The sequence below is a fragment of the Uloborus diversus genome, unplaced genomic scaffold (assembly GCF_026930045.1).
Source record: "Uloborus diversus isolate 005 unplaced genomic scaffold, Udiv.v.3.1 scaffold_241, whole genome shotgun sequence".
NCBI classification, from domain to species: Eukaryota; Metazoa; Arthropoda; class Arachnida; order Araneae; family Uloboridae; genus Uloborus; species Uloborus diversus.
In genome coordinates, this window is record NW_026558397.1 from 158002 (window position 1) to 167943 (window position 9942).

The following is a 9942-nucleotide window of genomic DNA, read 5'->3' on the forward strand; positions in this document are numbered from 1 at the left end:
ACAAATATAGCGGTTTTTTTCAAATCTGGTTTCAATTTGTCCACTGTTGGTGATGTTTAGAGAGTAAACTATTGAATCACATTAAAACTGCCAATAATGAGAAAATGACATTAAATTGGAGTAAAAGGAAGTCATGTGATGCACACATCAGCTCGTTCTTAAGAAACCCCCCCCCCCTATTTTTTAACTTTCTTCTGTACCTAAAATGTAGTTTCTTCTAAAAAAGGACATATTCCCTTTTTATTTTCAACATAAGCCAGTTGCGGTTAACGGCGTGTTATGCGCACACAGTTACCTTGAAATATTAAGCGACATAAACATCGGCATAGCACCATCCATGTTGAAACACAGCTGAATTTTGTGCCATGTTCTAGCAGAGATGTGTGGCCGCGAAACATTTGCGAGAACGTGGCACAGAATTCAGCCGTGTTTCAACATGGATGGTTTTCTGCCGATGTTTTTGTTTCCTAAAACTTCAAGATAACTGCGTATAACTAAAATCCCCCTCATATTTCCCTCGGGGGGATAAGACCTTTCGCCCTTACTCCTGCTTCAGCGCATACAATAGCGAATGAATGGGGGGGGGGGGGGCTCGTCTCCAGGGACCGATTTGTACACCTGGGTGCCCCGGGCACTGTCAAGTATGGTGCCCCCCCCCACACAAAAATATGAAGGTAAGAGTTGGATATTATTTTGATAGAAAGAAAAGTTTAAAATATCTATTTCATACGAAAAAAGTTAATAACTAAGAAGTTTTGCAAAAAAATCATTTAATATAAATCTAAAAAAAATTATGGTTTTCATGTTAGAAATTTTTTGACAGTCGCAGATGGAAAAACTATGATACAAATGGTAAAGATAGATCATAATGTGCTTTCTGCGCATCAATGATTCTCTATATATTTTCTCCTTTGTTTTCTTGTAGTAAATTCATCTATAATGTCCCCATAATCAAGTTTTAGGTCAAAAATTCCTTCTAGTGATAACAGAGCTAATAAAGATAATTTACCATCAGAAATGAGAGTACGCAAAGGACACTTAATTCTCTTCAATAGCGAAAATGATCGTTCTCCGCAACAATTGGCTAATATGCTTTCATTTAATAAAAACAATTGTCAAATGACAAAATTTTTTTTTTCCTTTAGTTCGAGGTTCCGAACACTGGTCCCTAAAAAAATTGAGGACAGAAATTTGGTGCCGCCTTTAATTTGGTACCCCGGGCCCCGAATGCCCTTCCGTAAATCAGTCCCTGCTCGTCTCGCTCCCACTGGTCTAAGGAAAACACGCTGGACACTTTTAGAATCTCTTTTATTTAGTACTAGTGGCACCCGCACGGCTTCGCCCGTAATAGAAAAATTAAAGGTCTTTTGGTTTGCCTGTATATTTACAAATAATGTATGGTGAATTTTCTCGCCAATTGGCTTGTACCGACGTTACAGTTCCACGTTATGATCATTTCGTGTCTCGCCAATTGGCTTGTGCCCATGTTACGGTTCCACGTTATGATAATTTCGTAATTTATTCGTTCATCTTATGATATTTTTTTTTCTTAAAATTGGAATAGAAAAAGAACAAAATCGAATTTTTGAAAAATCGCTTCGAGGTGCACACCCCCATGCTACATACTAACTTTGTGCCAAATTTCATGAAAATCGGCCGAACGGTCTAGGCGCTATGCGCGTCACAGACATCCTACAGACATCCTCCGGACAGAGAGACTTTCAGCTTTATTATTAGTAAAGATAAGGAAGAAGACTTCACCTTCACTCACCAGCAGTTTAGTTTCAATAATTACGACAGGTGTGTTAAAGGAGTTTGTTAACTTCGCGAAATGATTACGCTCAACGCCAAGCGATAATTCGCCAAATGATCCGCCAAGCGAATACGCCCAACAAGGGTTGTAAAAAAATTGACGGATTTCTACATCAATTTGGCGAATAATTGCTTGGCGTTGCGCGTAATCATTGGGCGATTTTCGCTAGCGCAAGGCTAACGGAAAAGTACCAGAGTTTGCTAATCATTCGATCCTAATTACTTCTCTCGCAGTTAGGATTTTTTCTTGTCCCATTCAAAATGCAACTCCTTGTACATCGCAAATGTTAAGGTCGATTTCGTTTGTTTAGTAAGAAAAGTAATTTTTACTTCCTCTTACAAAAAAGGAAGTATTGCATTCGCAAAAAAATGTTCACCCAAAAATCTGCCTTAATTTCCATTTTGCTCACCCCGAATGAATATTTGAAATTTTTTTTCCACCCGACCACGCGTGGACATGTGCTTAGGAACGTACAGGCACCCGAAATATCCATTTTGACGATCCCCTAGTTAATTACAACGAGTTTTCTCGTGACGTCTGTATGTACGTGTGTATGTGTGTATGTATGTCGCACAACTCAAGAAAAAAATGTCCTAGAAAGTTGAAATTTATTACGCAGACTCCTAGTGGGGTCTCGTTGTGCATCTTCCTTTTTGGTTGCATTCGGTTGCTCCAAAGGGGGTCTTTTGTCGATTTTTGGGGGGAAATCATTGTTAACTTCGATGTAAACTCAATTAGTGTTATAATTTGGCGGACACTTGGCGGTATATCGCCAGTCTTTTGGTCGCCAAGTTTTTGTCTCCAACTTGGCGACAAATTTGGCGATTTTTTTTATTTTAAAAACTGGTTTCAATTTAACTACTGTTGGTGATATTTAGAGGGTAAACTATTGAATCATATTAAAACTGCCAATAATGGGGAAATGACATTAAATTGGAGTAAAAGGAAGTCATGTGATGCACACATTAGCTCGTTTTTTTTTTAGTTGCTTGTTATTGTTGTTTCACGAGAAAATAAATGAGTACATACTGCAGGAAATGGATTTATTATTTAGTATAAGAACATAAAAGCAGGAGTGTTTTTGGGAAGCGCTGTTGTAATCAGCTGTTGGTTTTCCTGGAGACTTCAGGCCTCTTGAAAGCTACAAAGATAAGAATTCAATTGTTAGAGAAAATTTGCAAAGGAATGAACCAAAACAATCTGAAATGAGTTTATGGTTTCATTGAGCAGAAATTCAACAAATGAAATAAAAAGGAGTTTTCGAAGAACGAAATTTCTTTCATAACTTAACAATAAATTGATGACCCCTAAAGTATTCTGAAATGAATAAACGGTTCAACTCAAATTTGCAGCGAAAACTTCATTCCTGTGTTTTTGAGTCACATGAGTTTTCTTCGCTTCTAAGCAAAAACACAGCGTTAAAAAACAGAAGCTAATGGTGATATTTTAGTGTTAAAATTTTTTAACAGACTTCAAAAAGGAGGCGGTTATCAGTTCATACCGTATGTATGTTTTTTTTGTTTGTTTGTCCACTCACAGCGTCTCACTTACTGAACCGATTTTGATGGATTTTTTTTAATGGATAGGGGATGGCTCAGCTTAGGTCCCATTACTTTGTTTGACCATATTTCTTCTATAGAAAAAAAGTTATGGGTAAAAAACAGTAAATTTCATGTAATTTCCCTATTAAATGATTAAATATAAAACCCATTGTTATAAAGTTTTGGTGCCATACAACAGTAACATTAATAGTAATTGTAATGATAATTTTGAATGAAGGCTTCTCTGACGCAAGCATCAAGTTTCTTCAGAGTTATTGCTTTATAGTCGGGGGAAACCTAAATTCGAAGCGAGATAATGCTGTGATTAAGATCTGCTTAGGCCTTCACAATGCTACCAGGTTAAGTTTGCCTCAACTATAGTTTAGTGTTTTTATCGTTATCAACTGTGCCAATAACAGATGATCTGGACTAAGTAAGGAGATACAGGGTTGTATCACAAGCAACTTGTATGCTGTGAAATGTACATTAGTTAAGGGGAAACGTAATATTTAAATGGTTATAATTAAATTAACACACTAATGAATTTCACAGAGGAACAAGGGTAATTTTTTAGCGGCAATCGCTTAAAGTTTTAAGGCATGTTTATAATATTCTTTAGTATGGAGTATTTTTATGAAAAAAAATAAGGTGAAGTTTCGTGATGGTAACTCTTACTATTTCTGAAATGTTTACACAAAAAAGAATGAAATAAAAAATTTTGAAAAAAAAAAAAAAAAAAATAGAACCGACTTCAAAAGTGCTCTAAAAAGTGAAAAATAATTTTATTCTTTAAAGACCATCGATAATATTTTTAAACATAATTTTTGAAGTTGGCGCAAAAAAGATAGACAAAATCATTCACAACCATATCTCAGCTACAACTATAAATTTAAACAGGCCCAGTTTCTTCTCTACCTTATACATTATGCATTGATAACAGCATATTTTAGTAACGATATAAATGTTTCGTTCCTAACTTTGGATGTTTTCTGAAGAAAAAAATAAGAACGAATCATATGGTTACACTGGATTTTACTTTTTGTTTTTGCGCCAACTTCAAAAATTATGTTTAAAAATATTATCGATGGTGTTTAAAGAATAAAATTATTTTTCACTATTTAGAGCACTTTTGAAGTCGGTTCTATTTTTTTTTTTCAAAATTTTTTATTATCATTATAACTAATCGGCGTAGGCCAAATATATTCTGTCGATTGATCGGTAATCTCTCAGTTAACTGCATCCCTAATATATGTAAATGTCAAATTAATGCGTAGGGGTTTTATTAACAATTGAATTTACAGTTACTGCTTTTCATTTTTGCTTTTGGCAACGATTTCGAGGCTTTTCCCACCAAAGAGGATACTGGGATCTATAAAGTATAGTATAAGCTTATCAAAAATAGATTTCTGCACATGCGTACACGCTTGTATTGATGTTGACTTTCTCGATCTATTGTGTGAAAAATCACCTACCTGGCAAAGAAATCTTTAATCTTAAAATGTGAGCGGTACGATTACTTACAAAAACTTCGTGAGGAAAAAAAATTATATATTTTTAAAGTGTGGTGGGGTAAGGTAGTCCATGGGTTAAACTGGTCATACAGCAAATAAAAGGTTAAACCTTGGACATATGTTTGTTAAATTCTTAGAATTTTATCTGAAACCACAGCTTTATGCTCATTCTGGTAGAATAAAATTATGCCCCAGAAAGTCCATGTTTAATATTAAAAAAAAAAAGAAAAATCAAAATGAAAAAAAAAAATTGAATTTTGACCTCTTGAATTCAAATTATGATTTTTGCAATCACGAGTGTGTGTGTGTATGTAGGCATGTGTGTCTATGTGTGTGTGGGGGGGTATGAGTGTTTGTGTGTGGTGGGGAATGTGAATGTGTGTGTAGGCATATGTGTTTGTGTCTGTGTGCAGGCATGAGTGTGATGAGTGTGTGGGTAATTGTGTGTAGGTGTGTGTATGTCTAGGTGTCTGTATGTATGCGTGTGTGTATGTATGTGTTTGTGTGTGTATGTGTTTGTGTATGTGTGAAGGTGTATGTATTTGTGTGTGCGCGTGTGTGTGTGTAGCATATAAATGCAACCTGGAGATGGCTTTCGCTGTAGGAGCAGCATCGTGAGAAGCCGGTCGAAGGTGATGCTGCAGAGGGTGCTGGCGGGAAAATAAAATGATAGCACATCAAAACAGTCAAGTAAGAACAATAAGCAATCGTGATTGCTCAAAAAAAAAAAATAACAGGTACTTAGATCTAGAAGTATTTTGCATGCATTTCAGAATAAGATAAAGTTTGATCAAAAAATGTAATTTTTTTCCTTTGCTTTTAATTAAAAAAAAAAAAACATTTTTTCAGAACTTGCTTTAGAATATTATCTTTGTGTAACACAAGAATTTTGACACTGCATATCGTCCCCTCAGTAAAACATCTAGTCCCAGGAATAACACTTAGATGTCCTACTGTTGCTCTGAGGTGACGATGTGCTTTCTTCAACAAATCCCTAGAAAAAGTTAGAGCCATAGACTAATAATAAGAGTAGACCGAGCTTTCTCATTCTTGCTGATGAAGAAAATTGGTTCATAGATATATCATGTGACTTGGCGAAGACTTTGGCAGCATGGTCGCTAGATGGCAGCATTATCTACAGTTTGGCACTCGACATGTATTTTACGACAATGTGTTTTCATTAAAAAAAACTTCCAGGTGCAGAGATTGAACTGTTTTTCTTTTAGTTATGCATTATTTTGACATTAGTAATAGTTTTTGATCAGTTTTCGGTAACTTTTACTTCATTTGGAGCTGTCGGCGTTGGCGTGAACGAAATGGCGTAAACGTTTTGCGTTAACGCAAAAATGTACTAATCGGTATCTTAAATTGAAACTGTAGCTAAAAATCTTACCGTTTGCTGATTCTTCTTGGTCGCTTGCTTCTTTTATTGCTTAGAGAGTTATTGAAATGGACTAAAGAAAATGCACAATACTATCTAAACGAAAAACTCTCTATATTAACAAAATATTTACAACTTAGAATAACAAATTTACAAATCGGACTCCCTAAAAATCATTCTTCCGTGTTCCATCAATTCTATTTATTTTATTTCGCGCTGGCGTTGACCGTCTGCTACGATTAACGCCCGCTGTTGCTAGGATATCCACCAGTCACATGGTTTGGTTTATGAGCAGCAAAAGGGTTGCCATAGCTCGGTCTACTCTTATTATTAGTCTATGGTTAGAGCCGCTATATAGACAGGCCGACGCATCAGCTTAAGTTTAGCCATTTTGGATCGGATTTTTCATTGTCCACTGCTTGGGTTACCACAGCAAAGTTTCGGATTTCGCCAAATTTGATGAAAATAATATTTTATTTTATATACAATTCACGTGCCGCTAATAATTTCTTACAGTGAACAATCACCAACGCGATAACTCGCCAGAAAAGACAACCACTCAAACACGCGCTACGATCCAAAAAGGCTGATCTTAAGGGGTCTAAGGACCCTTAACCTTCAAAATTTTCGACTTTCTGGAAAAAATATATGTTATGCATATTTTAATTCTGAACAATTTGATACCTTATTTATTACCATACGCCAAAAACTTTTCAAGTTATTGTAAAAATGCGTAAACTTTCCCCATAGAGATTTATGTTAACAGCAGCTGTTTAAGCCTCTTTTTCTCAGGTGCCGGTTTCTTCGGTTTTCTCGTTTTGCGCGCATAATATCTCAGAAAGTTTCTTATATATTTCCGTAAAACTTTTCATACTTGTTTGTCTGGTTTATATTTAGGACCTGAACCTAAATTTGTTTAATTTTTTTAAATTATTTATTTAGTTTTTGAAATTTTACAAGTCATAATCAAAAATTTCCAAAATTTTGGGCAAAAATATATACATTTTTTAATATTACCTTTCATTTTTAGTTAAAATTTGGGATCCTAAATATATACCAGACAAACATGTATAAAAAGTTTTACGGAAATATATAAGAAAATTTCTGAGATATCATGCGCGCAAAAAGAGAAAACCGAAGAAACCGGTACCTGAGAAAAAGAGGCTTAAACAGCTGCTATTAACATAAATCTCTATGGGGAACGTTTACGCATTTTTACAATAACTTGAAAAGTTTTTGGCGTATGGTAAAAAATAAAGTATCAAATTGTTCAGAATCAAATTATGCATAACATATAATTTTTTTTTCCAGAAAGTCGAAAATTTTGAAGGTTAAGGGTCCTTAGACCCCTTAAGCTGATGCGTCGGCTCGTATATATAGGGGCCTTAGATAACGTAATCGAGCATAAACGGTCGCGACTATCGGCATAACCCCAAGGAATACCAGCAGCACTACCAACCTCAACTTCAGCGATTTGGTGGAAACCAAGGAATGCCGGGCCTGGGTATCCTGAATTGATAACCAACAGCATCATTAGGGCCTGGATAACCAGCAGCACCACCATATCCGCCATAACCACCTTGGAACGGATAACCACCGCCACAGCCTGCACAGCCAGGACAGACCATTTGACGGCGGACTCTGGAGTGTCCTTCTTTGCCGACATCCTCTGACGCCATCATCGGTGGGAACCTAGAAATCAAATTAATATAAAGTCCATATACACTGTAAAAAAAACTGTAAAGTTTTAAGAAGTTATCCGTATTTTTTACAGAAAAAAACTGTTAGTAATAAAATACAGGATTTCTCTGTTTTTTTGAATCTGTAACCGGTTATAAGCGTTAACTGTTACCATCGCCTCACCGCGTATTTTGTTTTTCTTCGAAATTTCGCCCACCTGTTTGGATTTTGATTCTCGTGCTCGAGTTTTTTGATCTTATATTTATTTAAAGCGAGTAAGTCTTAAATCGTTTGCAACTTCCATTTAATTGCATCCTAATCAATATTTTATTATTATGTTTTTTTTTTTGTCATCTGTTACAGAGGCATATTCGGAAATTTATCTTTGTATACATGTATTTCGTAGTAGTATAGTAAATATTGAAATGGATTTATAAAAGTATAGTTTCATTGTTTAATCTTCATAAAATAATAAATCAGCTTGAGGAAATAATAAAAATACGTAAGATTTCTGTAAAATAAACGGAAGAAAACTGGCGTCCTGGCTGACAGTTTTTTTCCGTAAATTTTACAGATTTTTTTTACAGTGTATCGAAGTAGCAAATTACCGGAAAAAAATTCGATATATAGAAATTTCGATTTATAGAAGCGATCTTATTTTATCGTACAAATCTCCTAAAACACTATAATTAAAGCTAATTTTCGGGTATAAAACCCAATTTCTAATTTATACGAGCATCGGATTAAATGAAAGTTGAATAAAATAATAGCTTAAAAAACTGAAAAAGCACGCTTTCGTAGCAAAATGAACTAAAAAGTGAAAAATAACCTTTGGATGATAGTAGTTGACCAATCACTTAATTTTTATGCAATACAAAAAAGCGTGGGGTGCTGTCTATTTACATTTTTGCTTGGGCAACAAATGGAAGAAATTCAAGACAATTGATAAGAAGCCCCCCCCCCCCCCACGCTTTTTTGTATTACATTAAAATTTAGTTATTGGTCAACTACTATCATCCAAAGGTTATTTTTCACTTTTTAGTTCATTTTGCTACGAAAGCGTGCTTTTTTAGTTTTTTAAACTATTATTTTATTTTTCTGTTTTTTAGTCTTATGTTGGAGAATGATCAGGTGACGAAATTATTGATAAAACGAGTGCGAGGTAATATCTTAAAGTTAAGACAAGGACTCCCCGATGGGAAGCTACTGTGAGTCATCGATGTATGTTTGCGGAAATCATATTTATATTACTTTGAAAATTTGAGATGCATTTGAATAAAAGTTTTGTTCAACAATGGTCTGATCAGCAATGAATTTCCAATGGAAGGCTTACCTAAATTTTGGCATGAAAGGAGTTAAAAACAATTATATTTCATGTTCTAATTACCTTGGAACATTGGAACAAAATTTGTCTGATGCAGAAAAATGAAAGGTTTTTGTAGATATTTTTAAATAATTTTTGCGAGCATTTTTTAATGTCTTTTTTTAAATTTTTCCTTTTTCACATTGTTGGATTTATGCCGAAATATTGATTAAAATTGAAGGAAACTAACAATTAAAAGAGTTAATTAATTAATTTGATTATAGTATATTGCATTGTCATCGGGTTTGAGGTCGCGTGCCAAATTTCAAAAGAATCCGATCGCAGAAAGTGGGCGAAATTTGAGCTGCAAGATTCCGTTACAAGATACATACATACATACAGGTAAAGCTAATAAAAGCGTGTTAAAAATAAAAAATCAACAGAAATTACATTTTTGCGCCGTCATACATCTTCATTCTTCTGCAATTCACTTGATTTGCAACATTAGGGGGGTTTCGTTTTGACAGTGTAATCGAGAGAAAAGTAAAAAATCAATCTACTTAACTTGAATGATTTTTACTGAAGCTAAAAAGACTAGGAATGACAATCAACAGACAAAAAAGGGATAACTTGAAACTGATTTTACAGTGTTACTGGTTACAACTTGGATTTGAAATGAACTTGAGAGAATTTATGAACTCGAGAACGGAGCA